This window comes from Loxodonta africana, unplaced genomic scaffold (assembly GCF_030014295.1).
Source record: "Loxodonta africana isolate mLoxAfr1 unplaced genomic scaffold, mLoxAfr1.hap2 scaffold_659, whole genome shotgun sequence".
Lineage (NCBI taxonomy): Eukaryota > Metazoa > Chordata > Mammalia > Proboscidea > Elephantidae > Loxodonta > Loxodonta africana.
Genome location: NW_026975389.1, coordinates 549 through 7,500, shown reverse-complemented (window position 1 = coordinate 7,500; position 6,952 = coordinate 549).

Here is a 6,952-nt window from a genome sequence, read left to right as displayed (position 1 = left end):
GGGGCACCGCCAAAGGGCCACTCGAGGCGCACCGGCAGCACCTGGGTGGGGCGCGCGGGTGCGCCTGACCAGAGAGCCCCCCCGCCGCGGGGGGCGGGGGAGGGCCCGACGCGAGGCAGAACACCAGGGCCACGAGCAGAGGCTGTCCTGCTCGGTCTCAGGACCCCGCCACCGCCGACGCTGGCCGCGAGGCCGCGAACGAGGGCAGATGAGCGAGGTCGGGCCGGATCCCGTGCCCCTGCCCCTCTGCGCACCACCGGCGGGCGGGGAGGAGGAGCGAGGGGCCCGCGCGCTGAGCGAGAAGAGCGGTCCCATTCGCCACGAATGTCCGTCCCTCGTCTTGGCGCGGCTCGGACCCGGCCCGGGAGAGCACGACAACACCACATCGATCGGGTCAGCCCAGGCACAAGCGAGGAGGAGAAGACCCCCCCGCCAGGGCTGCCAGGAGGCGGGCGAGGACAGCCCCGGAGAGGACCCGCTTTCTGCCTCGCCCGCCCCGGCTGCGGAAAGGTGGCCGCGAGGACCCCTGCACACGGAGAACGCCTGACACGCGAGGCACGTGGGCCTGGGGGAGGGGGGGAGCGGGGCACACTCTGGCGAGCACCGCGGCCACCGCGGGTGCCTGCGACAAGGGGCACGCGGGTCAGAGGGCCCGCGGCGCCCGTGCCACGCCGCCCTCGGGCACTGGAGACCGGGGGGAGGCACCGCGGCTGGACATCTGGACGCGCGAGAGCCGGCGCACGGGCCCCAGGCGGGCGGCTCAAGCGGGGAGGAGCGGGGGAGGGCGTGGGCCGTCGGTGGACCGGCGTCTACGGACCCGTCCAGGTTTCCCATCTGCTCAGCGGGAGTCACCCAGCGAGGAGAGCGTGTCAGCACCAATCTGGTGGCCCAAATCGCCCGTTTTGGGCGAGAGAAAAGCCACGCCCCGCGGCGGGAGGGGCCCGCTCCCCACGGCGAGCCCCCGGAACTGCGGCCCGGCCATCGGTCCGTAGCGCGACCCCATGGCCCCCAGCGCCCCGCCCCCCCCCCCCCGGAGCTCCCGGGATCCTCTGGTCGACCCGCGGGACGGGGTGACGGAGCTGGCCGGGGCCGCGCGGGCGCCCAGAGCCAGCCGCCTGCGCTGCGGCCAACGCGGGCCGGTCGGGGAACCCTCGGAGGGGGGACTTGGAAAAAATTCTCGGGCGGCGGGGCCCCTCCGAAGGTCCGGGCCCCGCGCGGGTCCGTGGCCGGGCCGGGGCGGGCCGGGGGCGGCAACCTCGGCCCGGGGACCCCCGGAGCGGGACTTTGAAAAAATTCTCCGACGGTCCGGACCCCACGCGGGACCGCGCCCGGGCCCGGGGCGCCCTCCGCGGGCCACCCCGGACCTACGCCGGAGGCCCCGGTGACGACCGGGCCGCGCGAAGGAAGGCGCGCGAACGGCCGGGGCGTGCCTTGTCCCGTTCTTCTGCCTGCGCCGTCTCGGTGCGGCCCGGTTCGGTCCAGCGCCGTCTAAAACACGGCACCCGGGAGCGCGGCGGCGGCGGCGGCGGCGGCGGCGGCGGCGGCGACGGCCACCGCCTCGGCCACATGAAGCTGCGGGCCCAATTCCGGAACGTGGCTCTGGCGCCGGCGCCCCACCGTGGCCGGGACGATCCCGCCGACGCCGCCGGCGTCCCGAGACGTCGCCTCGGCCAGCGCGGCCACAGCGCCTCCCATGTCGCCGGCGCCGGAGCTCCGGAGGAAAACGATGTCAAAGCGGCCGCCAGGTGGCGGCCGACAACCGGCGCGGGCGACAGCGGGACGGATCCGGATCGGCGGCCGGCGAGGGCGCGTCGCCGGGCGGCCGGACACCCGGTCCCGTCCCGGCTCCCCCCCCGCCCCCCTCCCCCGCCTCCCAGCGCCGCCGCCGAACACGTTTCTCGGCGCGGGGCGGCCGGAAGGCGTTGGGGCCGGCCACGGCGCGGGGTCGGTTGGGCCAAGGGGATCCACCCGGCCGGGCCCTTTCCCGCCTCGGCCAGGACGATCCTGCCGACGCCGCCGCCGGCGTCCGGGAACGTCGCCTCGGCCAGCGCGGCCACATCGCCTCCCGCGCGTGTCGCCGGCGCCGGAGCTCCGGGGGAAGACGATATCAAAGCGGCCGCCAGGTGGCGGCCGACAACCGGCGCGGAGTGCAGCGGGACGGATCCGGATCGGCGGCCGGCGAGGGCGCGTCGCCGGGCGGCCGGACGCCCGGCCCCGTCCCGGCTCCCCCCCCGCCCCCCTCCCCCGCCTCCCAGCGCCGCCGCCGAACACGTTTCTCGGCGCGGGGCGGCCGGAAGACGGTGGGGCCGGCCACAGCGCGGGGTCGGTTGGGCCAAGGGGATCCGCCCGGCCGGGCCCTCCTCAGGTTCCGGAGGTGTGAGCAGGCTGTGTGGCTGGCTGCTTCTCCCTGACGGAACAGCAGTGGAACGACGGTACCAGCCCACTGCAGCAGCCGCTCTGGGAATGGTGCCTGAGGGCTCCCCGCGGGGCAGGGCCGGTAAACCCTCTCTGCCCCTGAAAGGTCTCTTCCTGCCGCTGCCCCTCAGTGCGTCGTCTAAGCCCGCCTTCGACGGTCAGGACTCCCCGCTCGTCGCAGACATACTCGTTCGCTTGTGTTTCCGGGTCTTTGTCGTCAAGAGAGCTAGGCGGAAGCGTCAGCCTATTCCACCACCTTGGCCCCATCTCCCAAAGTTCCGATCCAAGGGGGTCCGGCCCAGCCGGGCCATTTCGCCCCTCAGCCAGGAAGATCCCGTCTACCCCGCTGGAGCCCTGGAGCACCATGCCGGCCAGCCGGCGTGTCCCACTCGGGGGGGGCCCTGGAGGGAGGGAGGGAGGGAGGGAGGGAGGGAGGGAGGGAGGGAGGGAGGGAGGGAGGACCCCGGGAGGACCCCGGGAGGACCCCGGGAGGACGCCGGGAGCCAGGCCGGGCTCGAGGAGACGGAGCGAAGGCCCCGGGCCGCCGTGGCCAGCGCGCGCCCGCCGGGACCGCTTCCCATCCCGTCGGCGCCGCAGAGCTCCGGAGGGGGACGGTATCGAAGCGGCCGCCGGGTGACGGCCGACGACCGGAGCGAAGGGCGGCGGGGGGGTGGAACCGGGTCCACCTGGGCCCCGGCCGGGGCTCGAGGGTGGCAGAGGGGACAGACTCCCCCGGGCCGCCGGGGAAACCTCTCGGGAGCGTCATGGGGCGCGCGCGCGCGCTCGCCCCCGAAAGGGCCGAACGGGGGGGGGGCGCCCGAGGGGATGAGCGTCCACCGGGGGCGGGAGGGAGAAGAGAGCACGTCCCAAGCGTCGGACGGGCAGGTGTTCTCCGATCCGTATCCTTTGGACGGACGCGACAAACGGGACGGGATGAGACCGCCAGTCCCCGAAGTTTTCCTCCTCGTTCTTTGAGTGCCCGCGTGGCGCAGCAGGCAGACCGGGAGACGTTTTCCGCCGTCGTCCCTGTCGCCGAGCCAACGGTACGCGTGAGGCGGGTTGAACGGGCAAATTGCGTCGGGAGGGAGGGAGGGAGGGAGGGAGGGAGGGAGGGAGGGAGGGAGCCGTGCGTTTGCCGGCATCCGCGTCGCAAAAGAAAACCACGGCCGCCACCGAGAGCGTTCTTCCTCATCGCTTTCCATCCTCCCGCGACGCGGGCGGGCAAACGGGGGGCGGGGGGGAGGCCGGGAACGCCTTCCCAGAGCCGGTACGGACCGGCTCTGGGCCCCCCGGTCCGACTGGGGAGACATCTCACCGAGGGAGGCCCTCGAGGCTCTCGGGAGCGAGGCCGGACTTAGTGAGGTCCAGCGGAGGCGCGGCGGGCCAGCCGCGAACGCCCGCCCAGAGGCCCTCGGGCGGCTCGGCCCGAGCGAGTGCTCTCCGGGCTCGCGGGCGGACTCGGGAAGGTGGCGTCTCCGGGGCGGGGGGGGGGAGGGAGAGGGGTGAGTCGGCGTCTCGAGCATCGAGAGATCTCCGGCGGCTCCCGAATGTGGGCGGGCGGGCGGGCGGGCGGGCGGGCGTGTGTGCGTGAGTCGTGGGGGTGGGGGGTGGAGTGCCCGAGGGGGGTTGGGGGGTGGGAGGCCGAGAGCGGGGCGGTGGGGGGGTCGGAGGGTGGGGGCGGTGGGGGACCACGCGCCTCGGGCCCGGGGGGTGGGGTGCTGAGGTGGGCGGGGAGTTGGCAAACGTTCCGGGTGGCCTGGTGCGTGTGCGCGCGTGCCTGCGCGCGTGCGTGCGTCCGTTCGCGCGCGCGTCCCGGTGTGCGTGCCTGCGCGCGCGCGCGTCTGTGCGGGGGCGCGTCTTTGCGGGGGCGTGTGCGCGCGTGTCCGGGCGTGTGTGCCTGCGTGTGCGCGCGTGACTGCGTGCGTGCGCGTGCGCGTCTGCGGGCGTGCCCGTGTGCGTGCCCGCCTGCGTCTGTGGGGGCGCCTGCGCACGTGAGCGCGGGTCTGTGCGTGCGTCTGTGTGTGCGTCTGTGCGTGTCTGTATGGGTTTGAGTGCGCGTCTGCGCGTGAGCGCGTGTCTGAGCGTGTGCGCCTGTGCCTGCGCCCGCGCGCGCCTGTGCCTGCGGGAGCGGGCGCGCGCTCAGGCGGACGGGCAGCCCCCCGTCGTCGCCCTCGGTCCGCCGAACGGGCGCCCCCTTGGCCGGATGGAGAGGCTTTTCTCCGCGCCCACGAGGGGAATCGCAACGGGAACCGTAAGGCCGCACGCCGGCGGCGCTAGCGCCGCCTGCCGACGAGGGCCGCCGCCGCCGATCCCCCCCCCCGGCCCGACCCCCAGCCCCCCAACTCGGCCCGCGGTGAGGGCCGGGGCCGTATTCGGCTGGAGGGGGGGGACGGTAAGGCCGAGGGCAGCGTCGCCGTTCCCGCGTTGCACGCGTCGCCGTGCCGCGAGCGTCTCCCGGGAAGCCAGAGGAGCGAGGTGTGTGAAGCCCGTGCCGCGCGCGCGCGGACCCGACCGGGGTGTTCCGGGACGACCGACCGACCGACCGGCCGACCGGCCGACCGTCGTCGTGGAAAGCTCACGGCGGACTGGACATCTGACGGGCCCCTCCCTGTCCGAGCCGACCTCCCGAGGTACGTAGGAGGGGAAGGGTACGGTAGGCTGGTTCGGCTGGAAGCCATCCCACCCCCGGGAGGCGTCGATCGACGGGGAGGCGGGACCGGGAAGGCACCGGTTTCCAATCGGACGATGGCTGAACCTTGGGCGACGGGTACGCGGACTCCTCCGTCTTCGCCCGAGTTCGCGACTCTCTGCGGGGGGAGCTTTCCGGGAAGCGGGTGACGGGCGCGCGTGCCGTCGTCCCGTGAAGGCGCGCTACTACCAAGAGGCTCCGAACGCGGGCCGTCCTCGGGGGGCGGTTTATTTTTTCTCAGTCGGGGGGGACCCCCGCCACAGGGAGAGAAACACCCGAGTTGGAACGGTGCTCGGGTGGGGAGTAGGGCGTGGCGGTGAAGACTGACGTTCGTCATCGTCGTCGTTTCCGTTTAGATAGAGAACTGACTGCGGCGCCGCTGCCGTCGCGTGCCGTCGAGCGGCTCGGGACTCGGAGCGGCCCTAGGGGAGAGAGTCGAGCCGCCCCACGGGCTTCCCAAGGAGGAGCCGGCGGATCCGAACCGCCGACGATCTCGGTCGGCAGCCGAGCTCCGAGCCGCCGCCGCCGCCGCGCCGCCGGGGCTCCGTCTTTGCACTCGGTCTCCGGTACGCGGCGAGTTGGTTTCGCCCGAGGGGCGGAACGGCTCTCGAAGAGGAAAACCCGGTTTCAGAAAAGGAAGGAGACAGGCAGAGGGAGGGGGAGGGGGAGGGGGTGGGCGGGAGGGGTGGGGGAGGGGAGGGGGATGGGGGCAGGGGAGGCGAGGGGGAGGGGAGGGGGAGGGGTGGGGGAGGGGAGGCGGTGGGGGGAGGGACGGGGAGGGGGAGGGGGAGGGGAGGGGAGACGAGGGGAGGGGAGGGGGAGGGGGACGGGGGAGGGGGGAGGGACGGGAGGGGGAGGGGGGAGGGACGGGAGGGGGAGGGGGAGGGGAGGGGAGGGGAGGGGGCGGGGAGGGGGAGGGGATTGGAGGGGAGGGGGAGACAGGCATACCTGGACGCCGAGCCAGCCCGGTGACGGCGTTAGGTAGAAGAAGGACGGTAGGCGCCCACGCGCTCACGCCCGTGGCTGCAGATACGGACACGCAGGCGCGTGCACGCGCCCGTGCGCGGGCGGGCGGTACGCACGTGCCTGCCCGTGCGTACCCGCGCGGGTACACGCGCGTAGGCGTGGGCGCGCCCACACGGGCGCGCCCGCGCCGGTACGCGCGCGCCCTCGGGCGCGTCCGTGCCCGTGCGTACGCCTAGGGGTGTGCACGCGCGGGCGCCCGCCTCTACGTACCTGCCCGAGGGCGCGCGCGCGCGCGCCCGCGCCTGCACGCGCCTGCACCTTCGCACGGGCACCTGCGCGCGGGCCTGCCCGCGCCCCCGCCTCTGCGTGGGATCGGCGAGAGCCGAAAGCGGTACCGCCGCCGCCGCGTTTTCAAGATCCTTTGGCTCACGCGCCCCCCCACCCCCTTCCGGCCACCTTCGGGGGGAAAGCCCAACTTCACGGACGGGCGGAGCGGATAGCCCTTCAGCTGCGCCTCCCTGAAATAGAACGGGAGGAGTCACGAGAGCCTTAGGAAACGGAGCGAGGCGACGAGAGGGTGCGTCGAAAGGCGGGCGTCGAGAACTCCGGCCACAGGCGTTTTCCTTCTGTAGGGTGTAGAAAGCACCCCGCCGCACGCACCCGGCGTTAGGGAGCTGTCTCGAGGGCCGCGGTTTCTACTCCGCCGACTCCTTTCAGTTGAGACGGGGCGCCTCCGAGCGTGTGTGTGCGCGCGACCCGAAGGCGGTCGTCGAGGGACGACGGCACCCTCGGTCCGCCGAACCCCCGCGCCCTCGGACGGACGGGTGGAGAAGCTCTCCTCGACGTCACGGAGGCGGTCCCGACTGAAACCGGAGGGGCACG